This window comes from Cervus canadensis, chromosome 14 (assembly GCF_019320065.1).
Source record: "Cervus canadensis isolate Bull #8, Minnesota chromosome 14, ASM1932006v1, whole genome shotgun sequence".
NCBI lineage: Eukaryota > Metazoa > Chordata > Mammalia > Artiodactyla > Cervidae > Cervus > Cervus canadensis.
The window spans coordinates 14,946,447-14,971,048 of NC_057399.1; positions in this window are offsets into that span (position 1 = coordinate 14,946,447).

Genomic DNA, 24,602 nt, shown 5'->3' on the forward strand with positions numbered 1-24,602 from the left:
TTGAAAACAGGAGGAGAAGGGGTCAATAGAAGATGAGATGGTTGGATGTCATCACCAACTCAATGGACATGAGTTTGAGTAAACTCGGGGAGTTGGTGATGGACAGGGTGGCTTGGCGTGCTGTACTCCATGGGGTCACAAAGAGTCAGATACAACTGAGCGACTGAACTGAACTGGCTCTAAGAAGCTGATTGGAAGTTCTATGTTAATGAGAAAAGCCTCCTACATTGTAGACTTCAGTGTAGAGTGGCATAGTTAAGTCAATTCATTGGATAAATCCCAAAATCACTACATTTACTTAATCATCTTGCTTAGTAGGAAACATTACCCCCAACTGTGTCTGGTGTGTCCCAGTGTAGAGTCCTCTCCAGAGAATAAGCCTCTAGTCCTTTGATCCCATATGGGAAGAGAATCATGGGGCTTAGTTATCTTCAACATTCTTTCAACTAATTTTTTTTTTAAGCTCCACCTTCACTTCCCAAATCCAGAGTTATTTGGCATCACAAATTCCTTAGAATACTAGAGACTTTTTTTGGTTTAAATCAGATGTTTTCCCCTTATCTGTTGACAGTTTAGGATTTCATTTTCTCAGATCTGCTACATTATACCACTTACCTATTTGGAATTTTACCTTTAAACATTTGTTGTTATTGTCTCTTTTCTTTTTGCTTCATACTTGAGTATATGTATCTTTACTGCTAATTTAGTAGAAAGTTAGGAATTGGTGAAAGTAAATGCATGTGTTCCCTTCTCCACTTTTAATCAGAAGTCTCTGTAACTAGTTCATAGCTGTGTGTTGAAATGGTTTTTTTTTAAACCTCTCCTATTAAAGTTCTATAGTCAAGAAGGATCTATCTCTTGTCATTGTGGTTGTTTGTTTTTCTTGGAGTTTAATAAAACACCTTCTGGTATTATTCTTCCATGTGGGAAAAAAATCTACAATGATGGTTGCCATAGTGTACAATAATTTCTTCATATTTCCCAAGCTTATTTAATTACCTCTCAATAAAGGTTAACAATATCTTTTGAGATTCTGATCTTAAACCTAGACTTACTATTATAAAGTCAATCACAGAAACTCAACTGACCTTTCCCAGGCACAGTGATAAGACTTAGTTCATTTTAACTACCAAGAACTGCCCTGATAATACAGCATCATTTTTTTATTTTTTAAAGAGAGAATCATCAATATTATAACCATGAGCCTGATCCTTCTTTAAGAAGAAACATACTTTGACAAATGCTTTTACTTTCCCTATTTGGTCTCTGAATGACTTCCCTGGGTTCCTGCATTTCTGAAGGGGGAATGTGAGATCTTATTTTCTCTGGAAGGTCACTACTTATGACTTTCCAGTGGCATTATGTCCTTTTATAATTTGCTGAAGGGTTCACAGGTAAATGTAAATCAAAGGAAAACCTAGATTGACTTTCTGTTGGATTGCAATCAATGAAGAAATGAAGCCAGATGATTTTCAAGTTCATGCTACAGGTTTCTTTAGTTTTACTTAGTACTGCTTGTTTTCCTCTCAATCCATACTCATCTTAGCTATCTTGTTTACCAACATCTCAAGTGTGGTTTCTCATATCCGTCAAAATTTACAGTAAATTAGAAAGGTAATGTTTCCAAGAAGATTTTAAATTACTGGTAGTAAAATAACGACCACAACCCAGATTGGACCCTCTGGAGAAGGCTGAGGTTTGCTTTTCCTGAAATGGTCAATTTTAGATTGCGATCAAGGCAGCTTCCTGAGTAATGAGTGAGTTAAGAAGAAAGTTTAACAAGCCCATATGTTTCAAATTCTGTATTTGATCCTTCTGATAAAGATACATCATGTTTCCTGCAAAGTTATTTTAATGTTTTTTCCCTAAGCACCATAAAATACAAAACAACACAAAACATTTTAGTGGTTGTTTTGTTGCCGTTATTTAGAAACAAACATTTGTTAAATAAACCTGATATCTTTTGAAGGCAACTTGAGAAAATGTTTTACATGATAATTTCAGAGGTTTAATTAACTTAGTCTTACAGATATAAAGGCCTCTCCCAAATCCTCTCCACTTTTTAAATACTAAACTATTCCATTTTCAATATATAACCAAAGCATATAACGCACTTGTCTTTAGTTAAAAAGGCAGCAAGCTTTAAGTGGATGTCAATTATTTGTTAATTTGGAGTGAGGCCGACAGAAGACAAAAAGCAAGTTTGGGGTTTAAGGTCTGTAATCCAAATCTGCCAGTTTCCCAGGTGAGTGCTCTATTTGAATTAAAATATTAGTTTTTCCAACTCAAGTCAATAGAGACTCCTTTTGCCATAGTTCTATACAGTATATAAAGAATAAACTTCAATGCAATTCAGTGGACACATATTTGGTGGTTAAAGCACTCTATTTTGCAAGGTGCATTAAAAAAAAAAAAATCCTCAGTACATTCTGCCATAGCTCCTTCCCAACTGAATATAATAAGACCACAACAAGGAGAACAGAAAATAGTTACAGGTGAAACTCTAAAGCCTTGCCTGTTAGATCAGCATGGACTCACTGAAATAATCTGACTCCATGATTTGTGAAATTGAACTGACTCCTCAATAAACTACAAGGCTAAATACCAAATTAATATGAAATGCTTCTTGAAATGTAGTTGCACTCAACCTCACCCAATTTTGAAGTTAAATCAATAAAAGAAGAAACTAATCATTAGTACTCTTTATAATAAAAAACTTACATAGTTTTAAATTTTAAAATGGGGAAAAAATACACATCTTAAATTTTACCATACCCCTTTCCCATAAATGATTGTCATTATAAAAGTTTTTATGTATAAAATTATACTTGATTATTTTCTAAACATTTGATGTAAATTTTGCCTTACAGGAAATTCACAATATTGATTAAAATCTCCCGTACTCATTCTAAAAGAAGAATAAATTCTAGACATAAACTGTGGGTAGAATTTTAGTTTAATTAGATGCAAATATCCAGCTTTGTTCTCTAAATCCTAGCAGTATTTCCAGCTTTGGATTTACACAATTATTACATTTTCAAATCAAAATGCAAACCGAGGCTTGCTTTAACATTGGAATGGCATAAAAAGGCTTGGCTGAGTAGACACAAAGGTTTACTCGAAATATCTTCAGGCCACCAGCTTTCTCACACATGTTCACTGTGAAAAAGGCAGGAATAAGACATGAAAGGGCAGCCTGTAGACATAGTTCCCAGTACTTCCTTTTTTTTTTTTTCATTTATTTTTATTAGTTGGAGGCTAATTACTTTACAATATTGTAGTGTATTTTGTCATACATTGACATGAATCAGCCATGGATTTACATGTATTCCCCATCTCGATCCCCCCTCCCACCTCCCTCTCCACCCGATTCCTCTGGGTCTTCCCAGTGCACCAGGCCCGAGCACTTGTCTCATGCATCCAGCCTGGGCTGGTGATCTGTTTCACCCGAGATAACATACATGTTTCGATGCTAGTCCCCAGTACTTCCGAGCGACAGCACAGGAAAAAGGAAAAGATGAGTCCAAACAGGAAGCTACTCTCAGCCTCTTATGGAGTCTACCTCTAGAAAAGTATCTGGATAAAATCTATTTTTTCTTCTCCTGTCAGTAGATATAATCAGTTGAGAACAGCAGCAGAAGGAAAACTCACTTAGAGCCTTTTTAAACCCACGAGAATGAGAAATACCCCTGCACAAACTCTGCCCTCAAACCCTCCAGCAATGCTTTATGAGACCAGTGATGTACAGCATTAACCTTCAAGGAACTCCAGGCAGAGCATGTAAGACTGTTGAAAAGGTCAGACCTTCACACCATAATCACTACCCAAAAATTCATAATATACTTTCAGTGTTAAAATTTTCCAATTATTCACACAGAAAAACATCTAACAGTGTTCAAGAGGAAAATGACTTTCTTTTTTTAAGTAAAAACTTAATTCTCTTCAATTAAGTTTTCAGTTAATTGGGCAATGCTAGTTGTGCTTGTTAGCAAATAAGCAGGATACACTCATTGCATTATTTTTCTGCCATGAATTCTAAGTACAATGATGGAAGAGTAGTTTTATTCCATCTGAGTATTATAAAAGACTTTACATTTCTTTAGGGCCTTAAAACAGAAATCTAAGACAAACGTTTAGAAACACATCTGGATATTCTATCGAAAAATACGTTCATTCCACAATTTTTGGAGCCATGTGTCTTGAAATGGTTTTAATGAACTTGTCCTATTCTCATTTAGAAGACCTCTCATTTTAGAAGATTCCCTGATACCAGTTTAAATGTTCTCCCTCTTGGTCCAATACTCTCAGTAAACTAGATGCACTTATATAGAGTGTTGTAAAACCGTGCCCAGGTTTTCATATTAAACTGCATTTTCCACACACCCAGGTCACAAGCAGTGGGGATGCAATTTATATCATTAATACCAAAAGAATGGCAGGAAGTAAGCCTGTTTGGATCCTTGTGGACCAGGGTATATTTTAAAACATGAGAAGCTTAGACCAGGATTACATAGTTACTATGAACTGTGAGGCAATTCGGGCTTTTTCAGTGGTGGGAAGGGCAAGAAAAGCCTGGGGGTAACATGCATTTCTATTGCAATTTAAAGAACACTTAGACTTGACCAAAAAATGAAGCCTGCTGTTTCCTTCTCTATGTATACAGTATTTGCCTTCCAAGAAATTATAATCTAGTAGATAAGGTAGATACCCATTATGCTCTATTCATGCAAGACAAAACAAAACTACCACCATACATTTATATCAGAAAGTACAAGGGGAACCTGGGGGGCACGTATAGAAAACTTCATTTAAGGCACTGAGACAGGCCTCCTAGAAGCAGTGAAATTTTGGCTGAACAATATTTTGAAAGGTGAAAGCAGGGTGGAAGGAATTAATTAGCTAAAACCCTGCAATTCAATATAAAAGCCACACTTGCCCACAGGAGAGTTCCTCTGTTGTGGTATTCAAATTCCCTCACTATGGTCACCAACTCGGCCAGATTCATGATACTGCCATTGCTGTCAGTTCTGAAAAACATTACCATTCTTGTCTACAAAGGTAAGAAAGTAGAATTACAGCACTTGCTATTTATAAAATATAAGAGCAATTCTTATCAGATTGGAGCTACAAGAAGAAAAATTTAATATTTGTAATGTTTATACAGAGATTTATCTCTGAGACGCTCCTCTCATATACATTATTTCCTGGTATAATCTAATATTTGCTAGGAATCTTCCTCATGTTCAATACTTTTTAGAGCTGTAATAAATAATCCAATTCAATTTTAAAAATAATATTGTTTTCCTCCAAATTCTAATAATCCTGTGATACAATCTGTCCCCAGTTGTGGTTACATGCAGTAATTTCCCTTCCTTTTCAATTTCTTTGTAAAGTTCTGTTCTTTGTCCCATTAATTTTTTTATATGTGGTCTTTGGGTTCAAAGAGGTCACAAAAGCTTGGTTGGGTTCTTTAAAATTCATAGTTTCATGAAGTCTTTTCAATTTATTTAATGTTCAAGATATTACTCTCCTGAAATATTACATGAAACAACTAATGGACATCATTGCTGACTGGGTCAGATTTTTCATTTGTACATTTAAACTCAAGTGTAATAAATCTTCTGTGAATTCATTTTACTTTCCCTGATGCTATAAGAGTGGGTATGGGGGAGGCAATGATGCTTATATATATTAAAACTATCTGCAACAGCAAACCTCTTTTCTGAAGTAAGTTTCCTCTCTTAGCAGATGGATCCTTATTTTGAGATAAATATTTAATTGCCATTGAGCATTTGCACTTTTGAGGACAATTTTAGTTGTGACTATATTTGGATTTTAATATGAGCTGTATATTTTTTGTTAATGAATGTACAAGTACCCTGTTCCTCAACTTCCCCTTCCTAGGAGTACTCTAGTTACCTTAAAGGAAGTTGACACTCTGATACTTCATGTTTGATCTTAAGGGTTAGGTATTGGCCAGACCAACCTTCTACCATGGCCTCTCTTTTCTAACAATGAAAGGCACGAAATGAACACATAACCTAAACATGAACAATAAAACTGAGATGTAGAACTCTGAGTGTGTGATGCAAAGACGCAAGGAGGGCAGGCAGGCAAATTACTGCCATAGCAGCAGGCTGACGGTAGTGGTGACCGTGTCATTAATGAGAACAGCGGTTCTAAGGGCCACATCTCACCAGATGCACCTGTGGTGAGACCTCAGTTGTGGCTCTGGTCGGGTAGCCATCCTTGTTTCCTGTATATTTTTACATTTTGGTTCTCTGATTTTTTTTCCCACTGATTCTATGGAGTCCTAAGTTATTATCTATACTCCCTTTTTAATTCTGATATTTTACTTAAGACAGCCAAATACAGTTCAAGTGGCTTGTAAATAAGAATCCAGATGGAGGTAGGGAGTATCATCACGAATCAAATTCACAAAAAAGAGGAATGATATCCCTTGTTGAGAGATTAGGAGGATTAAAAATCACCCCTGTTAGAAGCATAATATAAAGCAAAACCAACTTTAAATGATTTGATGTAAAGTAAAAAGATCCATGAAGTGACTATAGAATACACAATAGTTTTGTATCTGTGTGATTTTCCTTGTATTTATAATTATGCTGTTGTAACGGAAAGAAATTCTTGTTTTTAGAATATATATACACTCAAGTACTTATGAGTAAAAGGGCATCATATCTATAACTTATTTTTTAAAATTAGAAAAAATAATAGAAAGATAGATAAGAAGATAGATATAAAGCAACTGCAGCAAAATGCTAACATTCAAGATTTGGAATAATGAGTATTGGTATCTGAGATTTCTTTGTGGTGTTTTTATTACAACTCTTCTATACATTTTATATATATTATCAAAATAAAACAAGTTTAAGACCCTTAAGATGGTGGTGTTTTACAGGTTCATCTAATCTACCCTCCCATTCTTCTACAATGTTGAGGAAATATCCCTGAGGAATTAAACAAATTGCTAAAGGTCACATTGCTTGAGAGTGGTAAATAAAGGTTTCTCCAAGGATGTGAAAACAAAACAGAGACAGTACAGGATCTCATTGATATTCTAATTGAGGAGATCAAAGAGGGGTCCAGTACCTTCCAAAAGCGAAGGATAAGAAAAGCTGCGTTGAGAGAAGATAAATTTTGAAGAGATAGTGTCTTATATGCCACTACAATGAAAACATTAATGACAGACTGGTAATAAGGGTCATAATACTCTGAAATCATATATCTCAGAAATAGGCTTCAGGTTCCAAAAATACAAATCTGCCTCTTGGCTCTTTGAATATTACCTCTTATCCAACTGTCTATTCTCTTATTCTGGGACTCCACTTACACATTCATTAGGATTTCATATATAACCCTTCATGTCCTTTAACCTCTCTTTCATATTTTCATTTCCTTGTCTTTATGTGCTCTGGCATATTTTTCTCCAGATCAAGCTTTCAATTCACAATTTTCCCCTTATCTGTGTCTATCCTGTTCTATAATCTTCGGATTCTATAAAAGTTCTATTTTTTTTTTTTTTCATTTTCCTGGTCATCCTCATAGTCATGTTACTTGCTCATTTTTATTCTATTTTTATTTATTTAAATATCTCATGCATAGTTATGTTTCATTCTGTATCTGATCATTTCAATATTTGACATTCTTAGGGGTCTATATTCAACATGATTCTGCTGACTACCCATAAGTGGCTTTCATCCTGTGTGTTTCACAATCCACCTGCAATGCAGGATATCAGGGTTTGATCCCTGGGTTGGGAAGATCTCCTGGAGAAGGGAATGGCAACCCGCTAGTCTTCTTGCCTGGAGAATCCCATGGGCAGAGGAGCCTGGCAGGCTACAGTCCATGGGGTTGCAAAGAGTTGGACATCAACAGTTCGTTTTTTTTTTTTTGTTTTTTGGTTGATCTTAGAACATGAGATTTCTGAGGACTTAGTTTGGAGATGTTTTCTTCCAAAAAGGATACTTTTTGCTTTTTCTCCCTCCAAGATCCAAGAGCACTATCAATCTGAGATTTCTTTAGCACCGCCTAAGGATTTGAACTTAATGTCGGTGTAGGAGATCAGCATTTGTGTTAACCTATGCTCCCTACTGGGATTCCCTGGTGGCTGAGACGGTAAAGCCTTTACCTGCAATGCGGGAGACCTGGGTTTGTTCCCTGGGCCGGAAAGATCCCCGGGAGAAGGAAATGGCAACCCACTCCAGTATTCTTGCCTAGAAAATTCCATGGATGGAGGAACCTGATGGGCTACAGTCCGTGGGGTCGCAGAGTCAGACACGACTGGGCGACTTCACTCATGCTCCTTATTGCTTCCCTGGTAGCTCAGACAGTAAACAATCTGCCTGCAATGCAGGAGACCCAGGTTCACTCCCTGGGTGGGGAAGATTCCCTGTAGAAGGAAATCCCAACCCACTTCAGTATTCGTGCCTGGAGTGTTCCATGGACAGAAGAGCCTGGCAGGCTACAGTCCATGGGGTAACAAGGAGTTGGACATGATTGAGCTACCTTCAGCTCATTGTTTTCCCTTTGTTTGCAAATATGTTTTGAGAGTTATTAGCCTTTGGACGTTTTGTTCAATTCCTGCAAGCCTAAAATACATTATGGCATCTTTTTTAATCCAGGACCTGATTGTATTACAATAGAACCTGATTGTATTCTATATAATAGAAGGAGCCTTCAGATTATGTACCACCAGGCATTCTGAGGGAGCGTTCCAGAAGAAGGCTTTTTACATTATGCTTTAATGTAAAGGGGCTTCCCTGGTGACTTAGAGGGTAAAGTGTCTGCCTGCAATGCAGGAGATCTGGGTTCGATGCCTGGGTCAGGAAGATCCCCTGGAGAAGGAAATGGCAACCCACTCCAGTACTCTTGCCTGGAAAATCCCACGGACAGAGAAGCCTGGTAGACTACAGTCCATGGGATCACAAAGAGTTGGACACGACTGAGCGACTTCACTTTAATGAAAAGGACAGAGGGGACAGTATATTACTTATTACCTGGGAGCTATTTCTTAATAAGTTATATAATCACAGGCTGATGCAATTGAAAAGGAACTTAGAAGTAATTTTCCAATCCCCCTCATGCTTTAGTCTCTTATATTGATATAACCTGTTAACCACAAATTTATCAAAGTGTCACTAACATGAACTACCATTACCAAAAAATATTCATTGTACAACAAAAATAAAGGACTAAATATTTACTGCTAAACCTTAAAAAATATCTTGAAAGCTTAGTAATTGGTATACTTTTCTTAGAAAACAATTTCATGAGGGAGGAGCCAAAATGGCGGAGGAGTAGGACGGGGAGACCACTTTCTCTCCTACAAATTCATCAAAAGAATAACTGAACGCAGAGCAAACTTCACAAAACAACTTCTGATCGCTAGCTGAGGTCATCAGGCGCCCAGAAAAGCAGCCCGTTGTCTTCGAAAGGAGGTAGGACAAAATATAAAAGAAAAAGTGAGACGAAAGAGCTAAGGACGGAGATCCGTCCCGGGAAGGGAGTCTTAGGCGGCATTGCTTGGGGTAGGGTCCGGGCCTGAGTGCCCTGAGGACAATCGGAGGGAGCTTCTGTGAGTTGCCAACTTGAACTGTGGGAGACCAAAAGAGAGAGAGAAAATTAACCGCCGGAACACACTGCCGGCCGTTCGCAGAACAAAGAGACCGAGAAAGTCCAGAGAAGAGCTCGCAGGCTGCGGACCGGCCCAGCCCCGCCGGAGGCAGGGGGGAGGGGAAGGTCGCAGGCGAGACACAGGGCGCAGGCACCCGACCGGCGCGGGCGGGGACTGGGGCTGGGGACGCGGAGGGCGGAAGGCGCGCGCACTCGAATGGCGCCAGCGGAAACTGAGACTGGGTCCGCGGAAGGGAGTGGGCGCGCCACACTTGGGGAGAGTGCGCTCATCAAGCCCCTGGCTGCCTGGACCGCTCTGACGGGGAAGGCACAGAGAGCAGGCGCAGCTTTTCCTTCCGCGCTTTTGTGGAACACCCGAGGGCTGGAACCTCGTGCAGCGCGGGGCGCGCTCCATATAGAACAGCCGGGAGCCTGAGCGCGCAGACGGAGAAAGCAGCGTCAGCCCCTCCCAGCAGCGCCAGCCCGTCCCCGCGGCGCAAGCCCCTCCCTGCCCCGCAGAGCGACGGAACTAGCTACCTGAATAAGAGTCCACCTCCGCCCGCCTGTGTCAGGGCGGAAATGAGGCTCTGAAGAGACCGGCAAACAGAAGCTAAATAAACAGAGGGAACCGCTTCAGAAGGGACTGGTGCAACAGATTAAAATCCCTGTAGAAAACACCGACTACACCAGAAGGGGCCTGTAGATATCAAGAAGTGTAAGCTGGAATGAGGAGCTATCTGAAACTGAGCCGAACCCACACTGACCGCAACAGCTCCAGAGAAATTCCTAGATATATTTTTACTTTTTTTTTTTTAAGTAAGAAAAACAAAAAAATTTGTTTTTATTTTTTCTTTTTTATTTTTTCTCTTTTATTTTCCTTTAAAATTCCCTATTACTTCCCCATTACTCCTTAACTTTCATTTTCATAGATTTTTATGATTTTTTTAATTAGGGAAAAAAAATTTTTTTTCTTTCTTTTTTTTCCTCTTTTCTTCTTTTTTTTATCTTTCTTTCCTTTTTCTCTTCTATTTTCTATTTGTCTTTTTCTCTTATTTCTTTTAAAGTCCTCTAGTACTCCTCTACTACTCCTTAATTTTCATTTTCAATACACTATAACCTTACAAAAAAAAAAAAAAAAGAAGAGAAGCCCTATTTTTAAACCGAAGATTATTCTCTCCCAATCTTGACTCTCTGTTTTCTACCTCAGAACACCTCTATTACCTCCTTTCCCCTTCTCTTCCCAATCCAATTCTGTGAATCTTTGTAGGTGTCTGGGCTACGGAGAACACTCTGGGAACAGACAGCTGCGTAGATCTGTCTCTCTCCTCTTGAGTCCCCCTTTTTCTCCTCCTGCTCATCTCTATCTCCCTCCTCCCTCTCCTTTTCTTCATGTAACTCTGTGAACCTCTCTAGGTGTCCCTAACGGGGGAGAATCTTTTCGCCATTATCCTAGAAGTTTTATTATCAGTGCTGTATAGATGGAGAAGTCCTGAGACAACAGGAAGAATAAAACTGAAATCCAGAGGCAGGAGACTTAAGCCCAAAACCTGAGAACACCAGAAAACTCCTGACTACATGGAACTTTAAGTAATAAGTGACCGTCCAAAAGCCTCCATACCTACACTGAAACCAACCACCACCCAAGAGCCAATAAGTTTTAGAGCAAGACATACCATGCAAATTCTCCAGCAATGCAGGAACATAGCCCTGAACATCAACATACAGGCTGCCCAAGGTCACACCTAACACATAGACCCATCTCAAAACTCATTACTGGGCACTCCATTGCTCTCCAAAGAGAAGAAATCAAGTTCCACGCACCAGAACACTGATGCAAGCTTCCCTAACCAGGAAACCTTGACAAGCCAATCGTCTAACCCCACCCACTGGGTAAATCCTCCACAATAAAAGGAACCACAGACCTCCAGAATACAGAAAGCCCACTCCAGATACAGCAATCTAAACAAGATGAAAAGGCAAAGAAATACCCAACAGGTAAAGGAACATGAAAAATGCCCACCAAGTCAAACAAAAGAGGAGGAGATAGGGAATCTACCTGAAAAAGAATTTAGAATAATGATGATAAAAATGATCCAAAATCTTGAAAACAAAATGGAGTTACAGATAAATAGCCTGGAGACAAAGATTGAAAAGATACAAGAATTGTTTAATAAAGACCTAGAAGAAATAAAAGAGTCAATTAAAAATGAATAATGCAATGATGAGATCAAAAACACTTTGGAGGGAACCAAGAGTAGAATAACGGAGGCAGAAGATAGGATAAGTGAGGTAGAAGATAAAATGGTGGAAATAAATGAAGCAGAGAGGAAAAAAGAAAAAAGGAGCAAAACAAATGAGGAGAACCTCTGGGACCTCTGGGACAATGTGAAACGCCCCAACATTCGAATCATAGGAGTCCCAGAAGAAGAAGACAAAAGAAAGGCCATGAGAAAATACTCGAGGAGATAATAGCTGAAAACTTCCCTAAAATGGGGAAGGAAATAGCCACCCAAGTCCAAGAAACCCAGAGAGTCCCAAACAGGATAAACCCAAGGCGAAACACCCCAAGACACATATTAATCAAATTAACAAAGATCAAACACAAAGAACAAATATTAAAAGCAGCAAGGGAGAAACAACAAATAACACACAAAGGGATTCCCATAAGGATAACAGCTGATCTATCAATAGAAACCCTCCAGGCTAGAAGGGAATGGCAGGACGTCCTGAAAGTAATGAAAGAGAATAACCTACAACCTAGGTTACTGTATCCAGCAAGGATCTCATTCAGATATGAAGGAGAATTCAAAAGCTTTACAGATAAGCAAAAGCTGAGAGAATTCAGCACCACCAAACCAGCTCTTCAACAAATGCTAAAGGATCTTCTCTAGACAGGAAATGCAGAAAGGTTGTATAAATGTGAACCCAAAACAACAAAGTAAATGGCAATGGGACCACACCTATCAATAATTACCTTAAATGTAAATGGGTTGAATGCCCCAACCAAAAGACAAAGATTGGCTGAATGGATACAAAAACAAGACCCCTATATATGCTGTCTACAAGAGACCCACCTCAAAACAAGAGACACATACAGACTAAAAGTGAAGGGCTGGAAAAAAATATTTCACGCAAACGGAGACCAAAAGAAAGCAGGAGTCACAATACTCATATCAGATAAAATAGACTTTCAAATAAAGGCTGTGAAAAGAGACAAAGAAGGACACTACATAATGATCAAAGGATCAATCCAAGAAGAAGATATAACAATTATAAATATATATGCACCCAACATAGGAGCACCGCAATATGTACGGCAAACACTAACGAGTATGAAAGAGGAAATTAATAGTAACACAATAACAGTGGGAGACTTTAATACCCCACTCACAACTATGGATAGATCAACTAAACAGAAAATTAACAAGGAAACACAAACTTTAAATGACACAATGGACCAGCTAGACCTAATTGATATCTATAGGACATTTCACCCCAAAACAATCAACTTCACCTTTTCTCAAGTGCACATGGAACCTTCTCCAGAATAGATCACATCCTGGGCCATAAATCTGGTCTTGGAAAATTCAAAAACATTGAAATCATTCCAGTCATCTTTTCTGACCACAGTGCAGTAAGATTAGATCTCAATTACAGGAAAAAAAATTGTTAAAAATTCAAATATATGGAGGCTAAATAACACGCTTCTGAATAACCGAATCATAGAAGAAATCAAAAAAGAAATCAAAATATGTATAGAAATGAATGAAAATGAAAACACAACAACCCAAAACCTATGGGACACTGTAAAAGTAGTGCTAAGGGGAAGGTTCATAGCATTACAGGCTTACATCAAGAAACAAGAAAAAAGCCAAATAAATAACCTAACTCTACACCTAAAGCAATTAGAGAAGGAAGAAATGAAGAACCCCAGGGTTAGCAGAAGGAAAGAAATCTTAAAAATCAGGGCAGAAATAAATGCAATAGAAACTAAAGAGACCATAGCAAAAATCAACAAAGCTAAAAGCTGGTTTTTTGAAAAAATAAACAAAATTGACAAACCATTAGCAAGACTCATTAAGAAACAAAGAGAGAAAAACCAAATTAACAAAATTAGAAATGAAAATGGAGAGATCACAACAGACAACACTGAAATACAAAGGATCATAAGAGACTACTACCAGCAGCTCTATGCCAATAAAATGGACAACTTGGATGAAATGGACAAATTCTTAGAAAAGTATAACTTTCCAAAACTGAACCAGGAAGAAATAGAAGATCTTAACAGACCCATCACAGGCAAGGAAATCGAAACTGTAATCAGAAATCTTCCAGCAAACAAAAGCCCAGGACCAGATGGCTTCACAGCTGAATTCTACCAAAAATTTAGAGAAGAGCTAACACCTATCTTACTCAAACTCTTCCAGAAAATTGCAGATGAAGGTAAGCTTCCAAACTCATTCTATGAGGCCACCATCACCCTAATTCCAAAACCAGACAAAGATGCCACAAAAAAGAAAACTACAGGCCAATATCACTGATGAACATAGATGCAAAAATCCTTAACAAAATTCTAGCAAACAGAATCCAACAACATATTAAAAAAATCATACACCACGACCAAGTGGGCTTTATCCCAGGAATGCAAGGATTCTTTAATATCTGCAAATCAATCAATGTAATACACCACATTAACAAATTGAAAGATAAAAACCATATGATTATCTCAATAGATGCAGAGAAAGCCTTTGACAAAATTCAACACTCATTTATGATAAAAACTGTCCAGAAAGCAGGAATAGAAGGAACATACCTCAACATAATAAAAGCTATATATGACAAACCCACAGCAAGCATCACCCTCAATGGTGAAAAATTGAAAGCATTTCCCCTGAAATCAGGAATAAGACAAGGGTGCCCACTCTCACCACTACTATTCAACATAGTGTTGGAAGTTTTGGCCACAGCAATCAGAGCAGAAAAAGAAGTAAAAGGAATCCAGATAGGAAAAGAAGAAGTGAAACTCTCACTGTTTGCAGATGACATGATCCTCTACATAGAAAACCCTAAAGACTCTACCAGAAAATTACTAGAGCTAATCAATGAATATAGTAAAGTTGCAGGATATAAAATTAACACACAGAAATCCCTTGCATTCCTATACACTAACAATGAAAAAAACAGAAAGAGAAATTAAGGAAACAATACCATTCACCATTGCAACAAAAATAATAAAATACTTAGGAGTATATCTACCTAAAGAAACAAAAGACCTATACATAGAAAACTATAAAACACTGATGAAAGAAATCAAAGAGGACACAAACAGATGGAGAAACATACCGTGTTCATGGATTGGAAGAATCAATATTGTCAAAATGGCTATTCTACCCAAAGCAATCTATAGATTCAATGCAATCCCTATCAAGCTACCAACGGTAGTTTTCACAGAACTAGACCAAAGAATTTCACAATTTGTATGGAAATACAAAAAACCTCGAATAGCCAAAGTTAATCTTGAGAAAGAAGAATGGAACCGGAGGAATCAACCTGCCTGACTTCAGACTCTACTACAAAGCCACAGTCATCAAGACAGTATGGTACTGGCACAAAGACAGAAATATAGATCAATGGAACAGAATAGAAAGCCCAGAGATAAATCCACGAACCTATGGACACCTTATCTTTGACAAAGGAGGCAAGATATACAATGGAAAAAAGACAACCTCTTTAACAAGTGGTGCTGGGAAAACTGGTCAACCACTTGTAAAAGAATGAAACTAGAACACTTTCTAACACCATACACAAAAATAAACTCAAAATGGATTAAAGATCTAAATGTAAGACCAGAAACTATAAAACTCCTAGAGGAGAACATAGGCAAAACACTCTCCACATAAATCACAGCAAGATCCTCTATGACCCACCTCCCAGAATATTGGAAATAAAGCAAAACTAAACAAATGGGACCTAATGAAACTTAAAAGCTTTTGCACTACAAAGGAAACTATAAGTAAGGTGAAAAGACAGCCCTCAGATTGGGAGAAAATAATAGCAAATGAAGAAACAGACAAAGGATTAATCTCAAAAATATACAAGCAACTCCTGCAGCTCAATTCCAGAAAAATAAATGACCCAATCAAAAAATGGGCCAAAGAACTAAACAGACATTTCTCCAAAGAAGACATACAGATGGCTAACAAACACATGAAAAGATGCTCAACATCACTCATTATCAGAGAAATGCAAATCAAAAACCACAATGAGGTACCATTACACGCCAGTCAGGATGGCTGCTATCCAAAAGTCTACAAGCAATAAATGCTGGAGAGGGTGTGGAGAAGAGGGAACCCTCTTACACTGTTGGTGGAATGCAAACTAGTACAGCCACTATGGAGAACAGTGTGGAGATTTCTTTAAAAACTGGAAATAGAACTGCCATATGACCCAGCAATCCCACTTCTGGGCATATACACTGAGGAAACCAGATCTGAAAGAGACACGTGCACCCCAATGTTCATCGCAGCACTGTTATAATAGCCAGGACACGGAAGCAACCTAGATGCCCATCAGCAGATGAATGGATAAGGAAGCTATGGTACATATACACAATGGAATATTACTCAGCCATTAAAAAGAATTCATTTGAATCAGTTCTAATGAGATGGATGAAACTGGAGCCCATTATACAGAGTGAAGTAAGCCAGAAAGATAAGAACATTACAGCATACTAACACATATATATGGAATTTAGAAAGATGGTAACGATAACCCTATATGCAAAACAGAAAAAGAGACACAGAAATACAGAACAGACTTTTGAACTCTGTGGGAGAAGGTGAGGGTGGGATGTTTCGAAAGAACAGCATGTATATTATCTATGGTGAAACAGGTCACCAGCCCAGGTGGGATGCATGAGACAAAGTGCTCGGGCCTGGTGCACTGGGAAGACCCAGAGGAATCGGGTGGAGAGGGAGGTGGGAGGGGGGATCGGGATGGGGACTACGTGTAAATCTATGGCTGATTCATATCAATGTATGACAAAACCCACTGAAATGTTGTTAAGTAATTAGCCTCCAACTAATAAAAAAATAAATAAATAAATAAAAGAAAACAAATTTCATATAAGCATTACTCAACTCCATGTTATTTGCCTAGAATTAGCTCTTCCTTTAACGGATTTATATAGATGTAAAAATTAACTGTGAGCCAGGAACTCTCCAGCACACATTCTTAAAAGGTTATTATGATTGTAACAGAAATGAAATACATCTTTTATATAAAAAAAGATGCATCTTTTAAGTGAATCTAACCTGAGGGGGAAAAAAAAAAGAGAAAATATAAAACAACTACCTTAAACTTATAATCAGTGGTTTCTACTTACTTAGAAGGTATACTCTTTGGAATAAAACACATGTAAAAAGTAATATCCATAAATAATTTTTACTGTTACATCATTAAGGCATATTAACCAATTAGCACAGTATTTTATCAGATAAATTTTGGTGTCTGTATATATGTATACTTTTGCATTTACTATACATCAAACTCAAAGACGGTCCTTCATGTTTCATAAAAAGTATTATGAACGAACAGATCATAAGGGACACTCTTTTGCTTTGCTTAAAAGGTTCTGTAGCAACCCTAACTTTATTAGAAGTCACTCTGCATCAAAACCTTCTTGAAGGCAGTCTGAGAATCAAGTGCTAAAAAAAAAAATTAAAATAAATGTATTTTAACTGAAATATGAGAATGCCAGTGTCTTTTCAAATATCTTGTTGGCACTTTACTTCAAGAATGGAAGAGTTTTGGACATGGAAGTTAGCTATCAAGAGAAAAGTTAGCTATTAAGGGAAAACCTTTTAACCAATATGGCTCTGGATATCAGGCACCACAGGAAAGGCTTTGCCACAAAAGAAAATTAAACCATTAAGACTTCCTTACTCAATGTGCCAATTCATTTTAAGGACTGTTCTAAATTATAATAGGTATTTTCTTGGAACCTGAGCTGAATCTCTATGGAAATAACTCTGATCAATAGGTAGACCTAGGGAACAGTCAATAGAAAAAATTAATTTTGAAAAGATTATTTTTAATGGCAATATTCAATTCTAACATGGAGAAGGCAATGTCACCCCACTCCAGTACTCTTGCCTGGGGAATCCCATGGACGGAGGAGCCTGGTAGGCTGCAGTCCATTGGGTCGCTGTGAGTCGGACACGACTGAGCGACTTCACTTTCACACATTGGAGAAGGAAATGGCAACCCACTCCAGTGTTCTTGCCTTGAGAATCCCAGGGACTGGGGAGCCTGGTGGGCTGCTGTCTATGGGGTTGCACAGGGTCGGACATGACTGAAGTGACTTAGTAGCAGCAGCAGCATGCTCAATTCTGTGAGGAGTATATCTTGGCATATATGTTCTGGAAAACAATTGTGTTATATGTTCTGAAAGCACTGAAACTATACATGTCCTTTGGATCAAAGAACTTACTTCCAGAACAATGTTGTTTCTATGCAGTAAGATTAATTATGCTTTTAATTTTTAATTTACCACTGTATATTTTTCCAATTTTTCTATGATTACCACAAATTATATTTTAATAAATTTTACATCTGTCCTTGAGCAGACATATTATGTACAGAGCACCCATATCAACCTGACCATTTGTCTTCAATACATTTATAAGCTATCATAGATGATTTCCAAAACAGTATCATTAATGTTACTGATAAACTTGCTATTCTTAGCATTAGCGCTACAGGGTAGAAACAGCATGAGCATGACACCATCAGACTGGGCTGACTAACTTCTAATGTGCCTCCAAATTTTAAAATTCTTATCTTTATAAATATGTCTCCGTAACTTATAAAGAAACTGCTATGTGGATAGATAAGCCCACTGTTCAGTTCAGTTGTTCAGTTGTGTCCAACTCTTTCCAATCCCATGGACTACAGCACGCCAGGCTTCCCTGTCAATCTAAGACTTCTGGAGCTTACTCAAACTCATGTCCATCAAGTCGGTGATGCCATCCAACCATCTCATCCTCTGTCATCCACTTCTCCTCCTGCCTTCAATCTTTCCCAGCATCAAGGACTTTCTCTAATAAAACAGTTCTTCACATCAGGTGGCCAAAGCATTGGAGTTTCAGCTTCAACATCAGTCCTTCCAATGAATATTCAGGACTGACTTCCTTTAGGATGGACTGGTTGGACCTCCTTGCTGTCCAAGGGACTCTCAAGAGTCTTCTCCAAAACCACAGCTCAAAAGCATCAATTCTTTGGTGCTCAGCTTTCTTTATAGTCCAACTCTCACATCCATACATGACAACTGGAAAAACCACAGCTTTGACTAGACAGACTTTTGTTGGCAAAGTAATGTCTCTGCTTTTTAATGTGGTGTCTAGGTTGGTCACAGGTTTTCTTCCAAGGAGGAAGCATGTTTTAATTTCATGGCTGCAGTCACCATGTGCAGTGAATTTGGAGCCCAAGAAAGTAAAGTCTGTCACTGTTTCCATTGTTTACCCTTCTATTTCCCATGAGGTGATGGGACCAGATGCCATGATCTTAGTTTTCTGAATGTTGAGCTTTAAGCCAACATTTTCACTCTCCTCTTGAGAGGAGCTACTCCATGTTCAAGGTCAGGAGGGGCAGTTGTGAGGAGATACTCCTCGTCCAAGGTAAGGAGCAGCAGCTGTGCTTTGCTGGAGCAGTCGTGAAGAGATACCGCATGTCCAAGGTAAGTGAAACCCAAGTAAGAGGGTAGGTGTTGTGAGAGGGCATCAGAGGGCAGACACTGAAACCATAATCACAGAAAACTAGCCAATCTGATCACACGGACCACAGCCTTGTCTAACTCAATAAAACTAAGCCATGCCGTGTGGGGCCACCCAAGACAGACAGGTCATGGTGGAGAGGTCCGACAGAATGTGGTCCACTGGAGAAGGGAATGGCAAACCACTTCAGTATTCTTGCCTTGAGAACCCCATGAACAGTATGGAAAGGCAAAAAGATAGGATACTGAAAGAGGAACTCCCCAGGTTGGTAGGTGCCCAGTATGCTACTGGAGATCAGTGGAGAAATAACTCCAGAAAGAATGAAGGGATGGAGCCAAAGCAAAAACAATACACAGTTGTGGATGTACTGGTGATAGAAGCAAGGTCCGAATCTGTAAAGAGCAATATTGCATAGGAACCTAGAATGTTAGGTCCATGAATCAAGGCAAATTAGAAGTAGTCAAACAGGAGATGGCAAGAGTGAATGTTGATATTCTAGGAATCAGTGAACTAAAATGGACTGGAATGGGTGAATTTAACTCAGATGACCATTATATCTACTACTGTGGGCAGGAATCCCTTAGAAGAAATGGAGTAGCCATCATGGACAATGAAAGAGTCTGAAATGCAGTACTTGGATGCAATCTCAAAAACGACAGAATGATCTCTGTTTCCAAGGCAAACCATTCAATATCACGGTAATCCAAGCCTATGCCCCAACCAGTAATGCTGAAAAAGCTGAAGTTGAATGGTTCTATGAAGATCTACAAGACCTTTTAGAACTAACACCCAAAAAAGATGTCCTTTTCATTACAGGTGACTGGAACAAAAAAGTAGGAAGTCAAGAAATAGGCAGATTTGGCTTTGGAGTACAGAATGAAGCAGGGCAAAGGCTAATAGAGTTTTGCCAAGAGAAAACACTGGTCATAGCAAACACTCTCTTACAACAACACAACGCATTGTGTGCATTATGGGTTCTGTGTGAGTTTTATTTGTATTTTGTGTATGTGCTATATTGTGTATGTTGTGGTCTGTATGTGTGCCTGTGTGTGTACTAGGGGAGCTCGGTCAAATAGTTACTGCAAATAGAAAAGAAGATGTTGACACTCTAGCTACATATCAAACACTTAGGTTGCACATACATCCATGGAGACTGCAAACAGCATTAATAATGAGACTGAGCATGAAGGATGATATTTTAAATGCATTGTGCATCTGTGTGATGTGTGGGAGTGCATACATGTGTGCACTCACACATATAAAATGCTAGGAGCCTGGAAGCACAGGGTGGGCAATTTTATAAGGATCATTAATCTCATGGGTTCCTTTGGGCTCCCTTTCCATGGGTCTGGTTTTCTGAGCTGGCTATAATTGTGGGAGGTGTGCATTCCTGCCAACACATTAATAATCTCTGATCTCTGCTCTAGTTGTTGTAGATAAGGGGATCAAGAGTAATCAATTTTCTCCAATATTTTCTCCATATTGTGATAATAACTTACCATTGAATGATAGAACGATAGCTTTAAAATAATTTCATAATCATTCATGTATTTTTCCCTATAATCTTGGAAGAAAAGGTATTCTTCCCAAAAAACTTGAAAGAAAAACTGTGAATTTTATCCAAAAAGAAAACTGAGGCTCAAATTAAGAAGTGTGCCTTAACACCTCTAAGTGGTAAAACTGAGATTAAAAACCACATTTTATGATTTGCTAAGTGCTATAAATACCATAAGAAACAACCTTGTCATCCTGGACACATTTTCATTAACATTTTAAAACATGTGACAATAAAATATTTTCTTTGAATAACCCTAGAAAGATTTCAATCACTTTGTGCATTAATGCTTCCTTCTCTGACAAATGTAAGACCTGGTAGGAAAACATACTGAACAAAATGCTATGTGCACAGTGATCTCATCTTGATCCAAACCCTTATAATTAGGGTTTTGACCACAATATACACACTCCATGATTTGGTTTCCTTGCTTTTTCCTGCTTTTTCCTTGCTGCAACGTCCCCAAAACTGCCAGGAATATCTTTCAAAAACACAAATAAGATTACCCTTCTTCTAATTTAAAACACTTTCATCTCCCCACTGCCGTAGCAAGAAAACCAAGTGTCCTTCAGTTTGGTCACTCACTCGTGTCCACCAACTCTTTGCGACCCCACGGACTGCAGCACGCCAGGCCTCCCTGTCCATCACCAACTGCCAGAGCTTACTCAAACTCATGTCCATCGAGTCGCTGATGCCATCCAACCATCTCATCCTCTGTTGCCCTTAGCAGGCATGTTTTAAGGAGCCTACCTATCACCAATCTTTCTACTCTCATTTTTCCTACATGCCACTTCCTAAACTGCTGGCAACCCACTCCAGTACTCTTGCCTAGAAAGTCCCATGGACAGAGGAGCCTGGTGTCCACGGGGTCACAAAGAGTCGGACACGACTGAGCGACTTCACTTCACATATTGCATCGCAGCCATACTAAATCATTATTTAGCATTCAAACTCACCAAACTCTTTTATGATTCTGTAATTTGTATACAATTTCCTCTTTCCAAACACCAATTCCTTTTTTTGTGTGTGTACTTGAAAAACTTTTCACTATACCCCTAAATTAAGGATATTCTCTCTCTTGCTTTCTCTTTCTCCCTGTCTGCCTCTATATTTGTCATGTTACCCAGCACACTATACTTGTTCACTACATGTATCAGTATACTCTTACTAGTCTAAAAGCCCTTTGAGGGCAGGAACCAAATCAAATACAGGAGATGCAGGAGACATGAATTTGAAATCTGCATCTGGATGATCCCCTGGAGGAGGAAATGGCAACCCACTCCAGTATTCTTGCCTGGAATGGACAGAGAAGCCTGGCGGGCTACAGTCCATGGAGTTGCAAAGAGTCAGATACAACTGAGCATGCATGCATGCCTAGCACAGGGCATGGCATATAGTAAGTGATTAATGAATAACTGACCAACGTTGTTGATTTTTAGGGGTTGGCAAAATATGACCCAGAAACCACTATCTGTTTTCAAAAATAATTAGATCCCCTAGAAAAGGAAATGGCAAACCTACTCCAGTATTCTTGCCAGGAAAACCCTATGGACAGAGGCGTCTGGGAGGCTCCAGTCCACGGAGTCACGAGAGTTGGACATAACCTAGCAACTAAACAACAAAAGACATTAGGGTATTGCCTTGATTATGTAGCTTTTAACATTATGGGTTTTTAAAAATCACAAAAAAAACAAGAAACATATTTAGAACTTACTGTATTTTACTCACTAAAGTATCAGAAATTTTACATTAATGGTGTTTAATTTTTTTGCTGCTGTTTAAATCTGTGGCATCTTAACCGTGTGTAGTTCCAACAGCAAAGAAGCAAACTGCCATATAAACTTACATATATGTTTAAAAATGAAAACCACAGAAGATATTCTTTACTCAGAAATATTTAAGGGATAATGGATATTTGAGTTTTCAAGACATATATATATAGGTATCTTTGAAAGCTTTTAAACCCTACTAAAGAATTTAATTATTAATATAGAAACAAAATTTTGTTTCTGCAAAATGACTGATAATTTCATAATGTTCTCTTCTTCTTTTATAGTAAGAGAAGTATTTCATACTTTGATATATTTCTAATTCCGTTGAATCACAATCTTGATTTTATCATCAAGTAAATGTATGTGTCCCTCAATTCCTCAATCATAGCTTTACTCAGAAAATGTAGACAGACCTCATTAGCCTTCATGGGGCTTAATTATGTTGAATGAAGGAAATGGCAACCCACTTCAGTATTCTTGCCTGGAAAATCCCATGGACAGAGAAGCCTGGTAGGCTACAGTCCATGGGGTCGCAAAGAGTCAGACACGACTGAGCGACTTCACTTCACTGTATTAAGCATATCTTTATATTATATCCAGAAATAGAAGGGAGGATTCTGGAAGGATAAAGATGTTAAGTCCATTACATCCCTTGGTTGTGTAATATACCTTTTACCATTCCATTAAAACCTGTCAATGTTTCTGAAATTCATAACCCTCTCCTCTTATGTCATTTAGCACAAACATGCTGAATGATATTTACGGAATTAAAGTGAATTTAACATAAATTATCTTTGAGAATTTTTTACAGGTCTTCACATCCCTTAAGCTAATTGAAGGTATGCTAGGGCATCATAAAACCAGGGCTACAAGTCATTTCAGAATTCAACGTATAACATATGGCACTCACTCTAATGGTCACTAATTTAAATATATTTTTGAATAAAGAACATATTCTCTGTCATTAAGTCTATATATGTTCTTTACTGACATTTCATCTGCTATGTTGAAAGCATAATTATGACAACAATTAAAATTATGAATAAAACTGTAACAACCCAAAGAGGTAACAAAATTCAAACCCAGAAGAATTTCAAGGTATAACTTTCATAGTGCTAAACAATCACCATATTACATATACCATCAAAACACAGGTAAACATAAATGATAAGTGAGATAAGCAGTATGTATATGTGCCACACAACATACTCATAATATACAGATAAGAATACTTGAGAGTAATCATCATTTATTCTGAAACATCTTCTGTTTTCCCATTATAATGAAGTATTTATATTTAACAACAAACACCAGAGAGACAAGATTTTTCATTGCTATATCCTAAAACACAGGCTCACTAAAAGGTTACATTAAGGAAAACTTCAATATGAAGCCTTTCAATAGTTTGGTTTGTTTACAAGGGAAATGTCAATATTTGTTGCAAGAGGATTTCTTTGATAAGGACATCCCCCAGATTAATATTTTAGTCACACTTTTCAGGTCAAAATACTATGATGATAGTATTGATAATAGATACTATATAAGTAACAAGCAGAAAATACATCTATTTAAATTTCAAAAATGATATCATTACTCATTTTTAATTTATTAATTTATGAGAGAGGTGTGTTAAATAAAGTCTTACACTTTAACTGTGGTTTTTGTTTCTTTATGGTTCTTTCTTGATATATTTTGATACCATTCCTATAAATTAAAGATTCTAGCTTCCTGGCATATTATTTTTTTTATCAACATTAAATGTCTCTCATCTGTAATAATGCTTCTTATACTTCTTATCCAACAGGAATCCAATCCTTACTGGATTCTCATATAGTTACACTTTATTTCCTTTTGGTTACTGTTTAAATG